The 26,225-nt window shown below is 39.8% G+C and overlaps 1 pseudogene; it reads left to right on the top strand.

The window, feature by feature from the left end:
• The window catches only part of LOC119522214, a 71,490-nt pseudogene extending 46,586 nt beyond the window's left edge, over positions 1 to 24,904 (top strand).
• The last annotated feature ends 1,321 nt before the right edge of the window (positions 24,905 to 26,225 follow it).

Genomic DNA, 26,225 nt, shown 5'->3' with positions numbered 1-26,225 from the left:
CTTCAGTTCAGTCCTGCTACAGTTTGTCTCTGCCACTGACCCACAAGTCCTTGGTATTGGCGTATGGCTCCTGAGACTTGTAGGTGGGTCCCTCTTCCAGGCCATGCACCCCCTGGTCCTCTGTTGAGGGATGACTGTGCTATGTCACAGGTGAGTGCCATCCCCCCAGGGCGGTTCTGGGCTGCTGGGCTGTGTAGGGAGGCTCCCAGTCTGCTGAAATGATGGCTGAATGGGGCTTTGTTAATTCACACTGCTCCACCTTCCTAACTCTGGGACAATCAGCTGAGGTTGCAGGGAAGGCTAATGTCCACGCCCAGTTTTGTGGAGTGTGCCTGTTATTTGAAGCACTTCCGTCACACTGGGTTGTGTGGGGCAGCTCTGGGCTATGGGGCTGGCGATGGGCAGGAGTGTTTCCTGTCCACCAGGATGATGGCTGTGAGCGGACACCCCCCTTTTCTTGGGAAGTTGTGGTGTTTAGTGAAATTTCTCAGCCACTGGATTATTGCCTTTTGTCTCAGAGCTCTCTTAGTTCTGCTCTTGTCTTGACCTGCCCAAATTGCAAGTCTTTGAAGCTTTCTGTATTGGGCTTCTTAGAGTAATTGTTTTACAAAAAGAAAAAAGGATTAAAAAAAAAAAATAGGGCCCTCCTCACAGATCTAATGGGTTATTGAAATCTTAAGAGACAAAGCAATTAGGGCCATTAAGGAAAGTTCCACAGGGCAGAGAGATCAGCTTTTCTTCGGGATTTGCATATGAGCCTCAGGGCCTGAGCTCTGCCCTTCCCCTTTCTATGTTCACCAGAACTCCAAAAATCCTCCTCTTTTATTTTGGAGTTTTTCATGCTGTTTTTTTCTATATTTGTCTCCTCTCTGCTGGGCTGGCTGCTCTCAGATTCTCTGGTGTCTGGTCTCAGTCTATCTATGGTTGGAGTTTGGATCAGTAGAATGAGTTTCTGATAAGGGCTGCCACTGCAGTTCTCCCTTCTCCTTTCCGGAGCTGACAGCCCCTCCTCCCACGGGACTGAGCCTGGCAGGGAGGGGCGTGGGTCCCCTGGCCGCAAAAACTTACAGATTTCGCTGATCTCAGCAGTTCGACGTTTTCATGTGTTGTATGAAGTATGCCCAAAGTCAGATTGCTCTGTGGTGTCCAGTCCACGCAGTTCCTGGCTTTCTACCTACTTTCCTGGAGGAGTAACTAAAACATACAGCTCACCAGTCCGCCATCTTGCCCCGCCCTCCCCAGAATCCCCCCTCCATTATTGATTCATAGTTTTGGTATAGTACATTTGTTAATGTTGATGAAAGAATGTTAAAATACTACTAACTGTAGTATATAGTTTACAATAGGTAGATTTTTTTCCTGTATGCCCCTCTATTATTTTTTTTTCCAATGCAGGTAACTCATGTTTTATCTTTTTTAATTCAACTTTACTGAGATATATTCACATACCATGCAGTCATAGAAAGTGTACATTCAATTGTTCACTGCACCATTATATAGTTGTGCGTTCATCACCAAAATTAATTTTTGAACATTTTCATTACCACCCACACAAAACTAATAGGAATAAAAATTAAAGTCAAAAAGAACAATTAAAGTAAAAAAAAGAACACTGAGTTTTTTTTTTTTTTTTTTTTTTGCGTCCATTTTTCTACTCATCCATCCATACACTGGACAAAGAGGAGTGTGGTCCAATAGGTATATATATTTTTTTCTATATGCCCCTCTATTATTAACTTCTAGTTATAGTGTCATACATTTGTTCTAGTTCATGAGACAGATTTCTAATATTTGTACAGTTAATCACAGACATTATCCACCACAAGAGTCACTGTTTTATACATTCCCATCCTTTAACCTCCAACTTTCCTTCCAGTGACATACATGACTCTGAGCTTACCCTTTCCACCACCTTCACACACCATTCAGCACTGTTAGTTATTCTCACAGCATGCTACCATCACCTCTGTCCATTTCCAAATGTCCATTCTGCTCATAATAAGCATCTACTCCCAATTCTTTAGCTTGGTTCTATATCCTGGTGACTTATATTTCATGTCTATGAGTTTACATATTCATATCAGTGATACCCTGCAATATTTGTCCTTATGTGTCTGTCTTATTTCACTCAATATAGTGCCCTCAAGGTTCATTCATCAACCCATTATTTTTAAGACAGTTTTGTTCACACACCATACATTCTGCCCTGAGTAAACAATTGTTGGTTCCCTGTATAGTCATGTATTTATGTGTACAGCACCACCACCACTATCTATATAAGGACATCTCCATTTCTTCCACAAAAAAGGAGGAAGAGTCAAAGAAGATAGACAAAAGAAAAAGAAAAAGGAAAGAGAGGGAGAGAGAGAAACATGACAGCTAGAAAGCAACAAAAGGAAAGATAGCATTAAACTAAAGTAGAATAAAGAGTCAGACACCACCACCAAAGCCAGGAGTCCCATACACTTCCCCTATCCCCCCCATATGCATTTAGCTTTGGTATATTGCCTTTGTTGTATTAAAGGAAGCATAATACAATGTTTCCATTAATTATAGTCTCTAGTTTGCATTGATTGTGTTTCTCCCCAATCCCACCCTATTTTTAACACCTTGCAGTGTTGACATTCATTTGTTCTACCTCATGTAAAAACATATTTGTGCCTTTTATTACAATCGTTGAGCACCCTAGGTTTCCCTTAATTGTACAGTCCCAGTCTTTATCTTTCGTGTTTTGTTCTGGTGTCCCACATGGTCCTAACCTTCCTCTTTCAACCATGCTCACAGTCATCTTTGTTCAGTGTACTTACATTGCTGTGCTACTATCCCCCAAAATCGTTTTCCAAACATCTCACTCCTGTCTTTTCCTTTTTGTCTGCAGTGCTTCCTTTAGTTGTTTCCTGTAGAGCAGGTATCTTGTTCACAAACTCTGTCATTGGCTGTTTGTCAGAGAATGTTTTAAGCTCTCCCTCATATTTGAAGGACAGTTTTGCCAGATGCAGGATTCTTGGTTGGTGGTTTTTCTCTTTTAGTATCTTAAATATATCACCCCACTTCCTTCTTGCCTTCATGGTTTCTTTTGAGAAATCTGCACATAGTCTTGTCAAGCTTCCTTTGTATGTGATGGATTGCTCTTCTCTTGCTGCTTTCAGGATTCTCTCTTTATCTTTGATGTTTGATAATATAATTACTAAGTGTCTTGGCCTAGGCCTATTCAGATCTATTCTGTTTGGTGTATGCTGTGCTTCTTGGATCCATAATTTTATGCCTTTCATGAGGAGTGGGAAATTCTCATTATTTCCTCTATTATTGCTTCTGCCTCCTTTCCCTTCTCCTCTCCTTCTGGGACACCAATGACATGTACAATCCTGCATTTCATTTTGTCCTTAAGTTCCCGGGGACCCGGCTCATATTTTTCCATTCTTTTCTCTATCTGTTCTTTTGTGTGTAGGCTTTCAGATGCCTTGTTCTCCAGTTCCTGAGTGTTTTCTTCTGCGTCTTGAGACCTGCTGTTGTATGTATCCATTGTGTCTTTCATCTCTTGTGTTTTGCCTTTCATTTCCATAGATTCTGCCAGTTGTTTTTTCAAACTTTAGATTTCTGCCTTATGTATGCCCAGTGTTTTCATTATATGCTTCATCTCTTTTGCCATATCTTCCCTAAACTTTTTGAATTGATTTAGTACCAGTAGTTTAAATTCTTGTATCTCAGTTGAAGTGTAAGTTGATTCCTTTGACTGGGTCATAACTTCATTTTTCTTAGCATAGGTTGTAGTTTTCTATTTTCTAGGCATCTGGTTTCCTTGGTTACCACAATCAGGTTTCCCAGGCCAGAACAGGCTCAGGTCTTGGAAGGAGGGAGCAATATCCAGTTTCCCTGAGGGTGTCTTAGAAGATTGGTACACCCTGTGAGGCCTCAAGTCACTGTGCTTTCCCACCTAGCAGGTGGCACCTGTCAGCCTGTAGCTCCAGACTGGTGTAAGGAGGTGTGGCCAGTGGCTGTCTTCCCCCTGCCTCTGGTGTCTGGTTCTGAATGGAAGGCAGGTAGTCGAGTTTGGCACCACCTTCTTCCTCTTAGGGAAGATACACCCCCTAGGGAAGGGTCATTTACATTTGCATAGTCTCTCTGCCTATGCTATCTCCACCCTTGTCTGTGTCAGAACACTGGGAGCTGAAAATGGCTGAGGCTTTTTCCACTGAGCTGAAAAAGGGACACAAAGCCCCCTTCACAGCCAGTCCTCAGCCACCCTCTGGCTCTCCAAGGTCATTTGTCACCAAAAGCCTCTGTCTGCTTGTTGGGGATTCATATCTTGTACTGAGCAGTCCACATTTGCTAATTAAAACCCCAGTCAGAGCTCAGCTGAGCTATATTCGCTTGCTTGGAGAGTGCTGCTCTCTGGCACTGTGAGGCTTTGCAGTTCGGGCCGTGGGGGCAGGGGCCTCCTGGCTTGCATCCACAGTTTTCACTTACAGATTTTATGCTGCAATCTCAGGCATTCCTCCCAATTCAGGTTGGTGTATGATGAGTGGACAGTCACATTTGTCCCCCCGCAGTTATTCCAAATTATTTACTAGTTGTTCCTTGTTGTTTATTAGTTGTTGCAGGGGGACAAACTAACTTCCACTCCTCTCTGTGCCGCCATCTTCTTCCATCCACTCCAACCTAATTTTGAACATTTTTCTTCCTCCAAAAAGTATATAAAAATAAACATAAAAATAAACATAAAAGCGAATACCCAAAGCATTCCATCCCCCCCAATCACACTCTATTTTTCATTTAGTTTTTTGCCCCATTTGTTTACTCATCTGTCCAAACACTGGATAAAGGGAGTGTGAGCCACAAGTTTTTCACAATCACACTGTCACACCATGTAGGCTACATAGTTATGCAATCCTCTGCAAGAAGCAAGGCTACTGGGTCGCAGTTCAAGTTCAGGTATTTCCTTCTAGCTATTCCAATACACTAAAAACTAAAAAGGGGATATCTATATCGCTCATAAGGACACCCTCCAGAGTGACATCTCTACTACATTTGCAATCTCTCAGCAACTGAAACTTTAATGTGTTTCATTTTACTTCCCTCTTTTGGTCAAGAAGATTTTCTCAATCCCATGATGCTAGGTCCAGGCTCATCCCCGGGTGTCATGCCCCACATTGCCAGGGAGATTTACATCCCTGGGAGTCATGTCCCATGCATGGAGGAGGGCAGTGAGTTGACCTGCCAATGGGGCTTTGAGAGAGAGGGCCACATCTGACCAAAAAAGAGGTTCTCTTGGGGAGACTCTTAAGCACAATTATAAGTAAGCTTAGCCTCTCCTTTGCAGTAACAAGCTTTATAAGGGCAAGCCCAAGAATGAGGGCTCATCCTACTAAATTGTTAGTCCTCAGTGTTTGTGAAAATATCAGTAATAACCTGGGGTGGGTGGGGAGACCATCTTTGCAGCATTTGTCCCCAGTTCCTCAGGGGTTCCCTGCAAATATATTTTTATTCTCTGCCCAAATTGCTTTGGTATGTATCGGGATTTCCCACTAACATCTACAGACCTACCAGATCTCACTTCCTATTCAAACTTCTATGTAACTATGGTGTTTGAATAAACTGACCATACAAGTTAAATTATTTAGTGTGCTACAGAAAATACAGATCCTGCAACAAATAAACATCTCTTCCCTTAGACTCAAACAGAAGTTGAAGTTTTGAAACACAGTCAATATTGTCCTTTTTATCCTTTTGCCTGATTTGCCTCGGTCCTAACCAGATCTTCTTCATAGTTCTAATTGAAATCTGAACTCTTTTTCAGCTTTTTAAACAGTTGGTGTATGAGGCAGTACTTTCATTCATAGCTGCTGAGCTCTGACTCTGAGTTTCAGGTGTCACACAGGTACCCAAAATTCCAGAGACTGGCCAGGTTATACACAAAGAGCTTGGCATCTCAGAATTTGGAGAAAACCACCACAACTCAGGAATAGTTGTGACTGCTGTAAGAGTTTACCATCAAGGGACCATGACAATAAGCGTTCCTCTGAAATCCTGTGTTCCAAGATTCAATTCTCAGAGTTTACACATTATAGTTAGTCCATATTAGTGAGGCACTATAACGTTTGTCTTTTGTTTCTCGTGTACTTCACTCAAAATGCTATCCTCAAGATCCATTCACCTAGCTGAGATCCTCACAGCTTCATTCTTTCTTGCAGTGGCTCGATATTCTATTGTATGCATACACCACAGTTCACCATTCTGTTCTTCAGTCGACTTACCCTTAGGCCACCTCCATCCATTGCAAATCGTGAATACTGCTGCCATAAACACCAGTGTGCAAATGCTCATTCGTGTTCCTGCTCTCAGATCTTCCAAGCATATACCCCATAATGAGGTTGCAGGACCTTATTGCACCCACATACTCAGCTTCTTGTGGAAGCACCACACTGTCCTCCAGATAGGCTACCCCATTCTACTTCCCCACCAACAATTAATAGTTACATCCCTCTCTCCGTGTTTCCTGCAGCACTGATATCTCTCTATTTATATTTTTCCCTGCAATTTTATGGAGATATATTCACTTGCAATACATCATCCACAGTGTAAAATCAGTTGTTCACAGTATTATCATATAGTTGTGCATTCATCACCACAATCAGTACTTCAACATACTCATTGCTCCAAGAAAAAATTTTAAGGAGAATAATAAAAAGAAAAAAGGTAAAGGTACCATACAATACAATATAATAATAAGGTCAGACAACAACACACCACTACCAAGAATCCCATACCCCTCCTTCATATCCCCTTCTCACAGACATTTAGCTTTGGTATATTGCCATTGTTACATTTAATGGAAGCATATTACAATGTTACTGTTAACCATAGACTCCAGTTTGCCTTGATTATATTTTTCCCAATACTATTCCTTTTTCAACACCTTGCAAGGTTGACAGTCATTTGTTTTCCCTCATACAAAATATTTTTATATTTGTACATTTAATCATCATCATTGACCACTCTAGGTTTCACTAAGTTATACATTCCCAGTCTTCATTGTCTATCTTTCCCTCTGTTGGCATACTTGCCCCTAGCCCTCCTCTTTCAGCTTTACTCACAGGTGTCTTTGTTCAGTGTACTTACAATATTGTGGTACCATCATACATTATTATGCTATCCATTTCTGGATGTATACAATTAATCCTGATGAACATTCTATACTGCTTCAGCACCAAATGCCTGATCTCCGTCCTCTTTCTATCTCCTCATAAACTGTGTTCTCAGCTTTTCATTCTCAAAGTTTTCTCGCTAATGTTAGTTCATGTTAGTGAGACTATACAGTGTTTGTCCTTTTGTTTCTGGCTAACTTCACTCAACATAATGTCCTCAAGGTTCATCCACATTATTAAATATTCCGTGAATTTGTTCTGTCTTACAGCTGCATAATAGTCCATTGTGTGTATGGCCTACAGTTTGTTTATCCACTCATCTGTTGATGAACATTTGGGGTGTTTCCATCTGTTGGTAATCCTGAATAATGCCACTATATACATTAGTTACAAATGCCCATTCATGTCTTAGCTTTCAGTTGCTCTGAGTATATACCTAGTACTGGAATTGCTGGATCATATGGCACTTCTATACTTAACTTCCTGAGGAACTGCCACACAGCCTTCTAGAGTGGCTGCACCATTCTACATTGCCACCAACAGTGAATAAGTGTGCCTCTTTCTCCACATCCTCTCCAGCACTTGTAATTTTCTGTTTTTTGGATAATGGCCATTCTAATAGGTGTGAAACGATAGCTCATTGTGGTTTTTATTTGTGTTTCACTAACACCAGTGAAGTTGAGCATCTTTTTATATGTTTTTGAGCCATTTGTGTTTCCTCTTCGGAAAAGTGTCTGTCTATGTCTTTTGCCCATGTTTTAATTTGATTGTTTGTCTTTCTGTTGTTTAGTTGTAGGACCACTTTATATCTCCTGGATATTAAACCCTTATCTGATATGTGGTTTCCAAATATTGTCTCCCATTGCATAGGCTGCCTTTTTGCTTTTCTGACAAAGTCCTTTGATGTACAAAAAAAGTGTTTAATTTTGAGGAGATCGCGTTTATCTATTTCTTCTTTGATTGCTCACACTTTGCTTGTAAGGTCTAGGAAAGCACCTCCTATCACAAGACCTTTAAGATATTGCCCTACATTTCTTCTGAAAGTCTTATGGTCTTAGTGCCAGTGTTTAGTTCTTTGATCCATTTTGAATTAATTTGTATAAAGTGTGAGATAGGAGTCCTCTTTCATTCTTTTGGATATGGATATCCAGTTCTCCAAACTGTCCCAGTTCCTTTGGCTTGATTGCATTATCAAAGATTAATTTTCCATAGATGAGAGGGTCTATTTCTGAACACTCAGTTCAACTCCATTGGTTGGTGTATCTATCTTTATGCCAGTACCATGCTGTTTTGACCAATGTAACTTTGGTGTGTGCTTTAAAGTCAGGTAGTGTGAGACCTCCCACTTCCTCCCTCTTTATCAAGATATTTTTGGCTATTTGGTGCACCCTGCCCTTCCAAATAAATTTAGTTATTGGTTTTTTTTTTTTTTTTTTCTGCAAGGCCAGTTGTTGGGATTTTAGTTGGTATCGCATGGAATCTATAAATCAGTTTAGGTAGAATTGACATCTTAAGTATATTTGGTCTTCCAATCCATGAACATGGTATGTTCTTCCATTTTTTAAGGTTCTGTTTGATTTCTTTTAGCAGTTTCTTGTAGTTTTCTCTGTATAGGTCTTTTGTGGCCTGGGTTAAGTTTATTCCTAAATGCTTGATTCTTTTGGCTACAATTGAAATGGAATTTTTTCTTTTTTTCCTCCAGCTCTCGCTCATTACTTGTGTACAGGAACACCACTGATTCTTGCATGTTGATCTTGTAGCCTGCCACTATGCTGTATTCATTGATTCATTGATTAGTAGCTTTGGTGTAGATTTTTCTGGATTTTCTACATATAAGATCATGTCATCTTCAAATAGTGAAAGTTTTACTTCTTCCTCTCCAATTTGGATGCCTTTTATTTCTTTTTCTTGCCTATTTGCACTAGCTAGAACTTCCAGCACAATGCTGAAAGACATTGGTGACAGTTGGCATCCCTGTCTTCTTCCTGATCTTAGAGGTAAAGCTTTCAGTCTTTCCCCATGGTGTATGATGCTAGCTGTGGGTTTTTCATGTATGGGCTTTATCATATGGAGAAAAATCCCTTCTATTCCTATTCTTTGAAGTATTTTCATCAAGAAACAATGCTGAAGCTTGTCAAATGCCTTTTCTGTATTGGTAAAGATGATCATGTGATTCTTCTGCTTTGATTTATTGATGTGGTGTATTACATTAATTGATTTTCTTGTGTTGAACCATCCATGCATACCTGGAAAAAATCCCACCTGGTCGTGGTGTATAATCCTTTTAATGTGCTGCTGGATTTGATTTGTGAGTATTTTGTTGAGGATTTTTGCATCTATATTCACTAAAGAGGTCGATCTATAATTTTTTTATAGTATCTTTGTCTGACTTTGGTATTAGTGTGATATCGGCTTCTTAGAATGAGGTGGGTAGCTTTCCCTCCTCTTCAATTTTTTTGAAGAGTTTGAGCAGGATTGGTACTAATTCTTTCTTGAATGCTTGTTAGAATTCACATGTGAAGCCATCTGGTCGTAGGCTTTTCTTTTGGGGGGAGTTTTTTGATGACTGACTCAATCTCTTTACTTTAGATTGGTTTGTTTAGGTCTTCTATTTCCTCGTGAGTCAATACTGGTGGTTCATGCTTCTCTAGGAATTTGTCCGTTTCATTTACGTTGTCTATTTTGTTAGCATATAGTTGCTTGTAGTATCTTCTCATCACCTCCTTTATTTCTGTGGGGTCCGTAGTTTTCTCCCTTTCCCATTTCTGATTGTATTTATTTGCATCTGCTCTCTTTTTTTTTCTTAGCCCAGCTAAAGGTCCATCAATTTTATTGATTTTCTCAAAGAACAAACTTCTGGTTTTGTTGATTCTCTCTATTGTTTTCCTGTCCTCAGTTTCCTTTATTTCTGCTCAAATCTTTTATTTCTTTTCCTCTGTTTGCTTTGTGTTTAGTTTGATGTTTTTTTTCTCTCTAGTTCCTCCAAGTGAACAGTTCATTCCTCAATTTTTGCTCTCTCTACTCTTTTAATATAGGCATTCAGGGCAATGAATTTCCCTCTCATCCCATTAGTTTTGGTGTATTGTTTTTTCATTGTCATTTGCCTCAAGGTATTTACTAATTTCTCTTGTAATTTCCTCCTTTACCCACTGATTGTCTAAGAGTGTGTTGTTTAAGCTTCCATATATTTGTGAATTTTCCTACCTTCTGCCTTTTATTGATTTCCAGCTTCATTCCAATATGTTATGAGAAAATTTTCTGTATAATATCAATATTTTTTAAATTTGTTGATACTTGCTTTGTAACTCAACATGTGGTCCACCCTAGTGAATGACCCATGAGCACTTGAGAACAATGTGTATCCTGCTGTTGTGGGGTGTAGTGCTCTTAGATGTCGGTGAAGTCCAGTTCATTTATCATGCAATTCAAAATCTCTGTTTCCCTATTGATCCTCTGTCTAGATGTTCTATCCATTGATGAGAGCACTGTATTGAAGTCTCCAACTATTATTGTAGAGGTATCTACTTCTCACTTCAGTGTTATCAGTGTTTGCCTCATGTATTTTGGGGCATTCTGGCCGGGTGCATATTTATGATTGCTATGTTTTCTTGATGAATTGACCTTTTATTAATATATAGTGTCCTTTGTCTCTTGTAATCATTTACATTTGAAGTCTAATTTGTCTGATATTGATATAGCTACTCCTGCTTTTTTCCTGGTTGTGTTTGCATGAAATATCTTTTTCCAACCTTTCACATTCAGCACACTTTTTCCTTATGTTTAAAATGAGTTCCTTGTAGACTGCATATAGATGGGTCCTGTTTTTTAATCCTTTCTGCCAGTGTATGTCTTTTTATTGGGGAGTTTAATCCATTAACATTTAGTGTTTTTACTGTAAGGGCAGTACTTTCTTCTACTATTTTGTCTTTTGGATTTTATATGTCATATCTTATTTTTTTTCTCTCTCTCCACTTACCCTTCCTGGTAGTCTTCATTTCTACACTCTTCTCCAAACCTCTCTCTCTCTGGTCTTCTCCTATCAGCCTATAGAACTCCCTTTAGTAATTCTTGTAGCACAGGTCCCTTATTCACAAACACTCTCAGTGTCTGTTTGTCTGAAAATATTTTAATCTCTCCCTCATTTTTGGAAGACAGTTTTGCCAGATTTAGAATTCTTGTTTGGCAGTTTTTCTCTTTCAGTATCTTAAATATATCATTCCACTGCCTTCTCACCTTCATATTTTCTATGGAGAAATCTTTACATAGTCATATCAGGCTTCCCTTTTATGTGATGTATTGCTTTCCTTTTGCTGCTTTCAGAATTATCTCTTTTTCTCTGACATTGGACAATCTGATCAGTAAGTGTCTTGCAGGAGGTCTATTGGGATCTATTCTGTTTGGGGTATGCTGCATTCTTAAAACTGTAATTTTATGTCTTTCTCAAGAGTTGGGAAATTTTCATTTATTATTTCCTCTATTATACTTTCTGCCCCTTTTCTCTTCTCTTCTCCTTCTGGGACACCCCCAACACATATATTCGCATGCTTCATGCTGTCATTCAGCTCCCTTAGACCCTGCTCATATTTTCCCATTCTTTTCCCTATCTCTTCTTTTGTGTGTATGATTTCAAATGTTCTGTCTTCCAGTTCACGGATCCTTTCTTCCACCTCTTCAAATATACTGTTGTATGTCTCCATTGTGTTTTTCATCTTGTCTATTGTGCCTTTCACTCCCATAATTTCTGCCATTTGTTTATTCAAGCTTATGAGTTCTTCTTTATGGTCATCCAGTGTCTTCTCTGTCCCATTTCCTTTGGCTCATTTATTCAATTTAGGAGATTTGTTTGAACATCCTTACTTAGTTATTTCAATTCCTGTATCTCATTTGAAGTGTTGGTTTTCTCCTTTTGCTAGTCCATATATTTGTGTTTCCTAGTATGGCTTGTTATTTTTAGCTGTCTAGGCATCTGATTCTCTTGGTTAGTTTTTTCTGGAACTCGTTTTCACACTTTGTCCTAGAGTTTTCTTGTTGGTTAGCTTTGTTCTCTATCTGTTCTTTGGTGTTCACGTCAACCTATTGTAGACCGCTAACCTAGCTTCTGTTTAGTTGATCAGAATTTTTCTCCTCTTGTTTCTCTGTTTCTTGCCCTGCCTCTGTGTATATCCTTTTTGTGAGAGGATCTACCCAGATATGATCAACCCCAATCAGATTTCCCAGTCCACACAGGCTCAGGTGTCAGGAAGGTGGTATGACATTTCCATGAAAATGAGACCTTGCAGGTTGCCAGACATTCCTCTGAAGCCTCTAGACTCTGTGCTTTTCCTATCCTGTCCAGCAGGTGTCACTTGTCAGCCCACTACTCCCCACCAGTGTAATGAGGTGCCACAGGTGCCTTTAATTCTCCACAGACCCTGTCCCTGCCAGGGGCATGGTTGACTCAAGCTGGTTTCTGTTTTCCAGTCCCTGGAGTCTGAGTTCTTTAAAGGAGGGCCACCACTTGAGCTGGACACCACCACCCCCTTTTCTTGGGGAAGTTATGCCCTTTAGGGAATTGTCTCCCCCACTAAACTCATTGCTTTTTCTTTCAGACTTATGTTAGCTCTGCCCCTGCCTGGGTCCAGTGGCCAATTGATATTATCTGAGGCTTTTTGTAAAGATCTACTTAGAATACTTATTTAACAAAAAAAAAAAAAAAAAGAAATCCATTTTCAAGGCCTTTCCCTAGCCCCCAAGTTTTGTCTGTCCCAGTATAGACTATTTAAGGATATACCCTTTAGGCTATTATTTCTTTCACCTGAATAGTTACTCTCAGACACCTTTAATTCCTCCCTTGCCCAGGGCAGTGCTGAAGCAGGATCTCTGATTCAATATTGAAGAGTACAAAGATAAAGAGTTGGAGAGCAAGAAAAGAGAAGAAAAATAAAACCCCTTTTCAGAGCCAGACCCCATCTCCCAGGTTTGAAAATGAGTGCCTGAGTTGGTGCCCATTTCTATGTGCCCCTTTTTCTTGGAGCCCAGCCTTTTCCCAGTATTCTGAACCACTCCACTTCCAAAAGTGTCTGTTTTTTTTTCTTTTGTTTGTTTTTTGTTTTGCTGTTGTTGTTAGCCCCACCTCCTCTCTGCTGGGCAGAATCCCCCAGGTTCCTTTCCTTCTTGCTCTTGATTTATCTATGCTTGGAACTTTTATTTGGCAGTCTGAATTTGTCAATTAATTCTGCAATTGGGGCTGGTTTGAGCCTCCTCCTTGCTCCCAGCACAGATTGTTTCTTTTACCCTTGGTGAACCAGCTCCAAGACAGTCTGCCATGCCTGGCAGGGAGTGGCACTAGCCCCCTGGCTGGGAAAACTTACAGGTCTTTGCTGTGATCTCAGCACTTCCACCCATTCCAGACAGGTGTCCAATATGTGACCAGTCACAGAAGACCCCAAAATGGCTGTTCCATACAGTTTCTGGCTATTTACCAGCAGCCCTAGAGGAGTAACTAAATTCCACACCTCGCCTCCCTGCCATCTTGCTAATCCCCTTGTCTGTTAATTCTTAATTCTTAGGGTAGATTCAATTGACTATTTTTTTCTCTCATTTTAGGTCATTTTTTCACCTGATAATTTTTATTGTTTGGCAGACCATTTGAATTTTACCTTTTGGATATTGGGTACTTTTGTATTCCTATGAATATTATTCTGTTCTCCTCTGTGATGTGGTTAAGTTACTTGGAAACAGTTTGATCCTTTCTGGTTTTCCTTTGATGACGTGCTAGGTGGTACCTGAGCAATGTTTAAGATAGGGACAATTATTTCCCATATCCGAGGCAAGACCATTCTGAATACTCTACTCACTACCCTGTGAAGTATGTGATCTTTTACTCTAGCTGGCTGGAAAGAGGCACTATTTCTGAGTGAATACTGGGTATTCTTCCCTTTAATTTTTTCATGTTGATTCTTTCCCATGCTTCAAGTACTTTCCTCACATGCAATCACCAATCAGTAATCTATTGAATACATAAGTGAAACTCTCTTTTATCTCTGTTGTTCTCTCTCTCAGTGCAGCTAGCTCTCTCTCCTTCTTCACTCTATGTTGCAAATTCTATTTGCCTTGGTTTCCCTGGAATGTCCACTTCATCTCTTCAAATTTGGGAGTCTCTCTCCCTCTGCCTGGATTCTCCTTACCTCTTCAAAGCCGTGGAAACTGTCTCAGGGAAGTAAGCTGAGGTGATTTTAGGGCTCACTTATCTTTATGATTCATAGGTGTCATTGCCTTTCATTGCCTGATTTCTGTGTATTTAAACTGTTGTTCAATATATTTTGTCTGGTTTTCTGATTGTTTCAGGTGGTAGGGTAAATATGGTCCCTGTTACTCCATCTTGACCAGAAATAAAAGTCTCATAAATGGGATCTTTGTGTAGGTTCAAAGCAGAGTAAAAACTAGTGTAGACATTCATATCTTCCCACAGCAGCAGTAGCAAAGCTTAGGGGTCCAACCATACCCCTCCCTAATCTTCCCACAGCACTGGTGTTGGCAAAGCATGAGTGAAGCAAACCATTCCTCAGCCAACAGCAGCAGGACAATCTACCTATAGCCATGAAAATAATGGAACACATCTCATTCCCCACCTACAGCCACCACCAGCAGCAAGCCAATCTGCCTATAGTGGCGGCAGCAGAGAAACAAGTTAACTTAAATTAACCAAGGTGTCAACCCCCCACCAGCAGACCGACCCTTCTTTTAGCACCAGTAGTGCCACAGGCCCAGTATCTCCCAACCTTCCACCCAGTTGCAGGGAGCCACCTAGACCCTGTGGCTCTTGGTCTTTCACTCAGTGGATGCCTCCTCTGATGCCATCAGCATAGATAACATGGGAAGCCCTCCAGCACTGGGTGGCTGGAGAATAAGTCAGTGGAAACACTCTATCCAGCAGGACAAGTATCCCATACTCCTCACTTAATGGCACTAAGAGGCCCAAGGAATAACTTTGTGTCCCCACAAGTGGCACCAGCAGACATAAGCAAGAGATAATTCAAACCCAAAGAATGAAGTAGGAAGAGCATTTCACAATCTCTAAAAGTTAAGTTTTCATTGAAACCACAATCTACAAAATTAGTCTAGAAAAGATATACTAATACTAAACAGGGTAACTGCTTGTTAAATTAGAAAGTTTGATCAGGATCCAGAGTCTCCTATTTTAATATCCAAAGTGTCTATGATATAATTCAAAATCACTTGTCATACCATGCACCAGAAAGATGACAACTTGAAAGAGAATATGCAATCAATTTCTGGCAACACCAAGATGGATCAAATGTTGGAATTATCTGACAAGGATTTTTTGAAAACAGGTTTATTGTATAGTTCAAAAAGATTTTTAGTATATTCACAAGATTGTGCAACCACCACCAAAATCTAACTTTAAAATATTACACCCCCCAAAAGAAACATATCAATGAGTGATAGCTCAGGTCCATCTCACAGTGGGTCCAGTGGGTCCCCGGACCCATTCTGTGGTTATTTCCCCAGTGCCGGAATGCATAATTGGAATAGACATACTCAGCAACTGGCAGAATCCTCACATTGGTTCCCTGACTCCTGGAGTGAGGGCTATTATGGTGGGAAAGGCCAAGTGGAAGCCACTAGAGCTGCCTCTGCCTAGCAAAATAGTGAACCAGAAGCAATACCGGATTCCTGGAGGGATTGCAGAGATTAATGCCACTCTTAAGGACTTGAAGGATGCAGGGGTGGTGATTCCCACCACATCCCCATTCAACTCTCCTATTTGGCCTGTGCAGAAGACAGATGGGTCTTGGAGGATGACTGTGGATTATCGTAAGCTTAACCAGGTGGTGACTCCAATTGCAGCTGCTCTTCCAGATGTGGTATCATTGCTTGAGCAAATCAACACATCCCCTGGTACCTGGTATGCTGCTATTGATCTGGCAAATGCTTTTTTCTCAATTGCTGTCAGCAAGGACCACCAGAAACAGTTTGCATTCAGCTGGCAAGGCCAGCAGTTTACATTCACTGTGCTACCTCAGGGTTATATCAACTCTCCAGCCCTATGTCATAATGTTGTCCGCAGGGATCTTGATCATTTCTCCCTCCCACAAGACATCACACTGGTTCATTATATTGATGGTATCATGTTGATTGGACCTAGTGAGCAAGAAGTAGCAACTACTCTAGATTTGTCGGTAAGGTATTTGCGTGGCAGAGGATGGGAGATAAATCCAGCAAAAATACAGGGGCCTTCCACCTCAGTAAAATTTCTAGGTGTCCAGTGGTGTGGGGCCTGTCGAGATATTCCTTCTAAGGTGAAGGATAAGCTGTTGCATCTGGCCCTTCCTACAACCAAAAAAGAGGCACAATGCTTAGTTGGCCTCTTTGGGTTTTGGAGACAACATATTCCTCATTTAGGTGTGCTACTCTGGCCCATTTACCAAGTGACTAGAAAAGCTTCTAGTTTTGAGTGGGGACCAGAACAAGATGAGGCTCTGCGACAGGTCCAGGCTGCTGTGCAAGCTGCTCTGCCTCTTGGACCATATGATCCAGCTGACCCAATGGTGCTGGAAGTGTCAGTGGCAAATAGAGATGCTGTTTGGAGCCTTTGGCAGGCTCCTATAGGAGAATCACAATGCAGGCCCTTAGGATTTTGGAGTAAAGCTTTACCATCCTCTGCGGATAACTACTCTCCATTTGAGAAACAGCTGTTGGCCTGCTACTGGGCCTTAGTAGAGACAGAACGCTTAACCATGGGCCACCAAGTTACCATGAGACCTGAGTTACCTATCATGAGCTGGGTGTTGTCTGACCCACCAAGCCATAAAGTTGGGCATGCACAGCAGCACTCCATCATCAAATGGAAATGGTAGACAGAGCTCGAGCAGGTCCTGAAGGTACAAGTAAGTTACATGAGGAAGTGGCCCAAATGCCCATGGACCCCACTCCTTCCACCTTACCTTCTCTTTCCCAGCCCATAGCTATGGCATCTTGGGGAGTTCCTTACAGTCAGTTGACTGAGGAAGAGAAGACTCAGGCCTGGTTTGCAGATGGTTCTGCACGATATGCAGGCATAACCCAAAAGTGGACAGCTGCAGCACTGCAGCCCCTTTCTGGGATGTCCCTGAAGGACAGTGGTGAGGGGAAATCCTCCCAGTGGGCAAAACTTTGAGCAGTGCACCTGGTTGTTCACTTTGCTTGGAAGGAGAACTGGCCAGAGGTGCATCTGTATACTGATTCCTGGGCTGTTGCTAATGGTTTGCCTGGATGGTCAGGGACTTGGAAGGAACATGATTGGAAGATTGGTGACAAAGAAGTCTGGGGAAGGGGTATGTGGATAGACCTTTCTGAGTGGGCAAACAACATGAAGATATTTGTGTCCCATGTGAATGCTCACCAGAGGGTGACTTCAGCAGAAGAAGGTTTTAATAACCAAGTGGATAAAATGACCCGTTTGGTGGATACCAATCAGCCTCTTTCCCCAGCAACCCCTGTCATTGCCCAATGGGCTCATGAACAAAGTGGTCATGGTGGTAGGGATGGAGGTTATGCATGGGCTCAGCAACATGGACTTCCACTCACCAAGGCTGACCTGGCCACAGCCACTGCTGAGTGTCCAATCTGCCAGCAGCAGAGACCCACACTCATTCTCCGATATGGCACCATTCCTCGGGGTGATCAGCCTGCTACCTGGTGGCAGGTTGATTACATTGGACCACTTCCATCATGGAAGGGGCAGCGATTTGTTCTTACTGGAATAGACACATACTCCGGATATGGGTTTGCCTTCCCTGCATGACATGCTTCTGCCAAAACTACGATCCGTGGACCTACAGAATGCCTTATCCACCATCATGGTATTCCACACAGCATTGCTTCGGACCAAGGAACCCACTTCACAGCAAATGAAGTGAGGGAATGGGCACATGCTCATGGAATTCTGTGGTCTTACCATGTTCCCCATCATCCAGAGGCAGCTGGGTTGATAGAACGGTGGAATGGCCTGTTGAAGACTCAATTACGGCGCCAACTAGGTGGCAATACCTTGCAGGGTTGGGGCAGTGTTCTCCAGGAGGCTGTGTATGCTCTGAATCAGCGTCCACTCTATGGTGCTGTTTCTCCCATAGCCAGGATTCATGGGTCCAGGAATCAAGGGGTGGAAACAGGAGTGGCACCACTCACTATCACTCCTAGTGATCCACTAGGGAAATTTTTGCCTCTGAATCAACAGGCAAGGAAGGGGATTACTGTACTGACTGGGGTGATTGATCCTGACTATCAAGGGGAAATAGCACTGCAACTACACAATGGAAGTAAAGAAGAGTTTTCCTGGAATACAGGAGATCCCCTAGGGCGTCTCTTAGTACTACCATGCCCTGTGATTCAAGTCAATGGAAAACTGCAACAACCCAATCCAGGCAGGACTACCAATGGCCAAGAAACTTCAGGAATGAAGGTTTGGGTCACCCCACCAGGCAAAGAACCATGGCCAGCTGAAGTGCTTGCTGAGGGTAAAGGGAACATGGAATGGGTAGTGGAAGAAGGTCGTGATAAACATGAACTACGGCCACATGACCAGTTACAGAAATGAGGACTATGATGACATGAATAGTTCCTCCTTGTTTTGTTATGATTATGTTTGTATTTGTCTGTAAAGCAAATATCTTTGCTTTCTTCTCTGTCTTATCCCCGTATCATATGGCATAAGCTGTAATGTTCATTTTGAAGGTATGGTTTTAGGTGATGTGTATAACTGCCAAGTTGACAAGGGGTGGACTGTGATGGTTAGGTTCCTGTGTCAACTTGGCCAGGTGACCCAGCTGTCTGGTCAAGCAAACACTGGCCTAACAACTGCTGTGAAGACGTTTGAGGCTGGTTTATTAAATCATCAGTCAATTGACTGCAGCTGTGACTGATGACTCATCAAAGGGCGTGCCTTCCACAATGAGAGAATGCAATTGACTGGATTTAATCCAATTAATCAGTTGAAGACTTATAAGCAAGACAGATAGAAGACCTTCACTTCTTCTTCGGCTGCCCAGTGAAGCATTTCCTGAGGAGTTCATCGAAGTTGCCAGTTCATTTCCTGAGGAGTTCGTCGTAGTTGCCGGTTCATTTCCTGAGGAGTTCATCAGACATCTTCCTTGGAGTTGACAGTTTGTTGATGGCTCTACAGAATTTGGACTCATGCATACCCACAGTTGCGTGAGTCACTTTTACAATTTGATAATCAGAGACACCTCTCATTGATTCTGTTTCCCTAGAGAACCCTAACTAATACAGTCACCATCCCCATCCCACCCCTAATACTAAGGAACCATTGATCTTTTTCCTGTATTTATAAATTTTTTCTGTATTTATAAATTTGTCTACTCTGTACATTTCATAGCATATTAGGGCCTTTGTGACATTCCTGTTTCACTTTGAATAATGTTTACATTGACATTCATAAAGTAATGTGTATTTGTACTTCATTAATTTTATTGGTGAATAATATTCAATTTATGGGTATATCACATTTTACTTATCTAATCATCAATTATGGGCACTTGGTTGTTTATATCTTTGGACTACTACAAATAATGCTGCTATGATTATTTGAGTACAAGTTTTTGGTGGATGTATATTTTCTTTTCTGTTCGGTGTCTACCTGAGGTAGACTTACTGGGTTATACAGTTTTATATATGAACTTTTTGAGGAACTGCCAATTTTTTTCCAAAGTGGCTGCATCAATTTACATTTATGCCAACAATGTAATGGGGTTCCAAGGGGTCTGACAAGAATTTTAAAGCAGCCATCATAAAAATGCTTCAATTGCAAAATGAAATGAAATGAAGTTTCAGTGACTGAGAGATTTCAAATGGAGTCGAGAGGTCACTCTGGTGGACATTCTTATGCACTATATAGATAACCCTTTTTAGGTTTTAACGTATTGGAATAGCTAGAAGTAAATACCTAAAACTATCAAACTCCTACCCAGTAGCCTGGACTCTTGAAGATGATTGTATAACAATGTAGCTTACAAGCGGTGACAGTGTGATTGCGAAAACCTTGTGGATCCTACTCCCTTTATCTAGTGTATGGACAGATGAGTAGAAAAATGGGGACAAAAAATAAATGAAAAATAGGGTTGGATGGGGGGTGATTTGAGTGTTCTTTTTTACTTTTGTATTCTTATTCTGATTCTTTCTGATGTAAGGAAAATGTTCAAAAATAGATTGGGGTGATGAATGCATAACTATATGATGGTACTGTGAACAGTTGGTTGTACACAGTGGATGATTGTATGGTATGTGAATATATTTCAATAAAACTGAATTTAATTAAAAAGAGATAGCAGGTCTAAATAGAAACCTTATATTGTATCTGTGGCAATATTTTTTTTAATTTTTCACAACTTGAAAGTGCATGGATATGTGTATGAATGTAAACAATTTACTCATAATCTGTGCCAACATCTTAGTGATACTTCATTTGTATGTGTAATAATAGTAGTTAAATTTTTAAAACTTTTTCTGAGATACAATATACATAAAATAAAATTTGCCATTTTAAGTGTACAATTCAATGAGTTTTTAAAAAATGTATACAGTCTTATAACAACCATCACAGTCATCATATGGAATACTTTCATTACCCAAAGTGTTTCCTGAAGCCCCTTTGCAGTCAGTCTCCGCCGCCAAGGCCCAGTCCTTGCCAACCACTCATCTGCTTTCTGTCACTATAATCTTGCTCTTTCTAGAATTTCCTGTAAGTGGAATTATACACGGTGTAATCTTTTGTGCCTTGACTTCTTCCATGGAGCTTTTAATATTCATTCATGTTGCTGAGAAATCATTAGTTTATTCCTTTATCTTGCTGAGTAATATTCTGTTGTATGGATATATCACAATTTGTTAATGCATTCAACAACTAATGGAACATTTGGGTTGTTGCTAATTCTGGGCAATTATACATAATGCTACTATGAATATTTGAGTACAAGTCTCTGTGTGAATATGTTTTATTACTCTTGGATAAATATCTAGGAGTAGGATTGCTTGGTAGTATGTTAAGGTATATGTTTGCATTTATAAGAAACTAACTGTTTTCTAAAGCAGCTGTACCATTTTGCATTCCCACCAGCAATGTTGGAGGGTTTAGGTTCTGGTTGATTCTCATCCTCAACAACCTTTGGTATTACAGTCATTTTAATTTTAGTGGATGTGTAGTTGTGTCTCATCGCATTTCCCTGATGACTAATGATGTTGAGCCTTATTTCAAGTGTTTATTGGTGACATATATCTTTTTTGGTGAAGTATCTATTCAAATCTTTTGTCCAATTATTAAATTGAGTAGTTTATCTTATTACTGAGTTGTAAAAGTTCTTTCCATATTCTGGATACAATTCTATTATCAGATATAAATTTTTCATTACTTTCTCCCCCCAAAAATGCATCAATAGTCAATTACAAATTATCTTGAAACAAATGAAGAATTAGAAAATATCATCAAAGAAATAGAAATTATAAAAAAGAACCAACTGTACATTATAGGATTGAAGAATGAATTAAGAAAATAAAAAAAAAAAACCTCACTGATTGGCTCAATAGTAATGTGGAGATGTCAGAGTTGGAATTAGTAAAACTGAGGTCAGAACAATAGAATTTACTCAATTTGAACAACAAAGAACAACTGAAAAAAAAAATGAACATGGGCCCAGGGACCTGAGAGACAATAAAAAAGCGATCAATAATTTATGTCATCAAACCACTGAAGGACAGGAGAAAGAGAGCAGGGCTGTAAAAGTGTTTAAAAACTGCCTAAACCTTTCCAAATATGGCCTAAGTGGTACACCTACAGATTCAAGGAACTGAACCAACACAAAATAGGGATCAACCAGAAGAAACCAATGCTGACACATTAACTTTTTACAGTTTTTTTTTTTTATTGTGGAATGTAATATAGAAGTAATAACTTTCCAAGCGCAATTTAACAAGTAGTTAGAGAGCAAAGAATGTTATGGGTTGCAGTCCCACCATTTCAGGTCTTTCCTTCCACCTATTCTAATACCCTAGCAACTAAGAAACAGAAAATTCTATAGAGCTTCAGTATTCATAATCCTTTGTTAAATTCCATCTTGTCTGTTGCTACCCCTTCCTCTAGTTTAATCACCTTCCCTATCTTCAGGGATGTCTAGACAGTGACCACCCTGCTTGTTTATTTGAAAAAGGGTGTCAACATTAAGGGAAAAGGGGTCATGACTGGTTGATGTTCTTGAAGAAGCTGTTGCTTTTGGGTTTGGGAGCTTAGTTGGCATAGGAGCACTCTGGAGGATTTAAATGTTTGAAGAATAAACTTAGTGAGTGAAACTTTTATAGTCTCAGATAGTGACCCAGGTATTCTTTAGGGTTTCTAGGACTGTTGACTTGGGCTTATCATACTGTGGCCATTTGGGATATCTAGATGAAGCTTGCATAGGAGTAACCTCCAGGACAGCCTCTCGACTCTATTTGAAATCTTCTAGCCACTGAAACCTTATTTTGTTGCCTTTCTTTTCCCCCTTTTTGTCAAAAAGGCATTCTCAGCCCCTCAATGACAAGATCAGGCTCACTTCCAGAATCTGTGTCCTGCGTCGCCAGGGAGACTCACTCACCTTGGTGGTCCTGTTCCACATTGGGGGGAGGGTGATGAATTTATTTGCAGAGTTGGATTTAGAGAAAGTCCACATTTGAGCAACATGACAGGTTCTCTGAAGGTGACTCCTAGGCATAATTATAGGTGGGCTTAGCCTCCCATTTACAACCATAAGTTTCACAAGTAGGGGTTCCTAATTTCACATTGCATATGTTCTGCTCATGATAAGCTATCCACATCTCACATTATCATCACTAAGTTGTACAATCCTCATCACTCTCCATTTTAAACAATTCTCATGACCCAAAACACCCCATAGCTCTTTTCAGCCCTTAATTATTTGTCCCTAGTATTTGTGTGGTACTAGTGATGTATTCCTATCAATTATAGTCCCTAGTATGCAATAGGTACTTTTCCAATATGCCACTCTGTTCACATCATAAACTTTTGAAAACTAAAAACTAAGATAAAAATATTAAAAGCAGATAGAGGGAAACCTATAGTGGAAAAACAATGTGAATGATAGTGGATTTTCATGGAAGCCAGGAGTACGTGGCACAAAAATTTTCAAGTGCTGAAGGAAAATAATTATCAACCATGAATTGTCGATCTGGCAAAATTGTCATTCAGGAATGAAAGAGAAATAAAGACATTTTCATATGAAAGAAAATAAAGAGAATTTGTTGCTAGCAGACCTATATTTAAAGAATAGCTTAGTTAAGTTCCCTAAATAGAAAGGAAATGATAACAGAAAAAGGCTCAGACCTTCGGAAGGGTAAGAACAATGGAATAGGTAAAAAAAAAAAAAAAAAAAAAAATAGGGGTGAATATATTAGGCCATTCTTCTCATGAGTTTCTTGAATCATATTTGTAGACTGAAGCAAAATTATAACAATATCTGCCATGGTGCTCAATGAATGTAGAGGAAATACTTGAGACAATTAAATTTGTTTAAATGGGGAAGATAAAGATACCTAAACAGAAGAAATATTTCAATACTTCACTCAAAGCAATAAAACATTGATTTTAGTAGGTTGTAATATGCTACATATGTATATTGTAATTACTAGAAAAACCACTAAAAAATTATACAGTGTGATAACTTAAAGAAAACTATAGCTGAAAAAAGATGGAATTATTTAAATGTTCAAATAACCCATATAAAGGAAAGAAAAAAGAAACAGAGGAATTAGAAAGAGAGAAAGAAACAGAAAACAAATGATAAAGTGGCAGGCAAACCCTAACATATCAATAATTACACTAAATGGTAAAAATACCAATTAAAGGAGCACCCCTTACACTCATGGAAACAGATGGTGGGTTGGCATGTGAGTAGGTGGACCTGGAGCCAACATGGCAACAATATTTAGCCAAAGCTGTGGGGTCCTGAGAAGTATTTCTCATTTTTACTGTAGATCACAACATACAAAGCTGCCCTACAAGGTGAATAAGGATTTGGTTTTAATTTTGAACTCACTGAACAGCAGAAAGAATTTCAAGCTACCACTTGCAAGTTTGCCAGAGAGGAAGTAATCCCTGTTTCTGCCAAATATGATAAAACTGGTGAGTATCCTGTTCCCCTAATTAAAAGAGCCTGGGAACTTGGTTTGATGAATACACACATTCTGGAGAGTTGTAGAGGCCTCAGTCTTGGATGTTTTGATGCTTAATTACTGAAAAGATAGCTTATGGATGTACCGGGGTTCAAACTGCTATTGAAGGAAATTCTTTGGGGCAAATTCCTGTTATTATTGCTGGAAATGATCAACAACAAAAGAAGTATTTGGGGAAGATGACTGAGGAGGCATTGATGTGTGCCTATTGTGTAAAAGAACCTGTAGCAGGCTCTGATGTTGCTGGTATAGAGACCAAAGCAGAAAAGAAAGGAGATGAGTATATTATTAATGGTCAGAAGATGTGGCTAACCAATGGAGGAAAAGCTAATTGGTATTTTTTATTGGCTTGTTCTCATCGGGATCTTAAGGCTCCTACTAGTGAAGCCTTTACTGGATTTATTGTGGATGCAGATACTCCTGGAATCCAGGTTGGAAGAAGGGAATTAAATATGGGCCAGTGATGTTCAGATACAAAAGGAATTGTCTTTGAAGATGTGAGAGTGGCAGCTCCTGGGATGGCAGGAAAAGAGCTTTGGTGAATAACATCCTGGGTATAATTGATAAATCCTATTTATTTCTTGAAGAAAAATGCCACTGAACTATAAGTGGAAATAAAGGCTTTTGTCAGGATGCTTTTCTGGTGCCAGGAAATTTGTCTATCTTTTTGTTGCCCCAGTTTCCTAATTTGTAAAACAATATTTCATAGGAAGCTGAAAGGATGGAAGAAAATAATCATGGTACATTAAAAAAAATCTTTCCTATTTTGATGTTTACTTTTGATGAAGATGAAAGAGTTGTACTGCAGTGAAATGAAATATTTTACTGATTCAGCTCAAATGCCATAACTGCACATGTGGAACTATTCCCAGATGTAAATGACCATGCTGGGAAAAAAACAAAACTCTAATGCAAGAACTTGTGTCTTCAACTACTGAGAAAGTTGAACAAGTTTCTCTTTTCTTATGAGACTTCTCAGATCCTTTACCCTACGGATGTGTATTGAGAACTTCCAAGAAGGGGATTTAGTTTGCTGCTTTCCAAAGCTTAACACTGGCACCAATCACTAGTCTATATAATGCCTAAAATACACCCAAAGCAAATATTTTCTCTGCCTTATTGGAAGACCAAAAAATGTTCAAAGTTCAAAATATGCATTAGACCTTATTTTGACTTTATTTTTAAAAAGAGTGTTTTAAAAAAGTAAATAAAAACATTTGCTCAAATTTTAATACTGCTTTATGTGCTCTGTTTTTCATTTTTAAATGTTTTTTAGAAAGCATACAAATAAAGATAAATAGATTCAAACTGGTAAAAAAAAATAGTCAAGGCTACTGGGTTGCAGTTTGATAGTCTCAGGTACTTACTTCTAGGTATTCCAATGCATTAAAACCTAAAAAGGTTTATCTATATAGTGCATAAGAATGCCCACCAGCGTGACTCTTGACTCCATTTGGAATCTCTCAGCCACTGAAACTTTATTTTGTTTCATTTGGCATCCCCCTTTTGGTCAAGAAGATGTTCTCAATCCCGCGATGTCGGGTACAGATTCATCCCTGGGAGTCATAGCCCGTGTTGCCAGGGAGATTTACACCCCTGGGAGAATAATTTGCTTTTGTTATTTTGACCTCTTAAAATTGATGTAGCCGAAATTCCTCAGAATTTCAGTATTTTTCCAATGATAGGGAAGTAGGCTTATGAAAGTATTCAGAATGTTCCAAAATTTACATTGAGAAAATACTGTAGGATTTGGATGCCACTAAATAACTTTCCAGTAACTTTAGAAACTTAATGGTATTGTATTAGAGGAGTTCATTTTACTACAATTTGGAAAGCATTTGCTTTCAATTTTGCACTTTAATG

This window comes from Choloepus didactylus, chromosome X (assembly GCF_015220235.1).
Source record: "Choloepus didactylus isolate mChoDid1 chromosome X, mChoDid1.pri, whole genome shotgun sequence".
NCBI lineage: Eukaryota > Metazoa > Chordata > Mammalia > Pilosa > Megalonychidae > Choloepus > Choloepus didactylus.
Note: the sequence above shows the minus strand (reverse complement) of the source record. Positions and strands in the feature narration are given on the sequence as shown.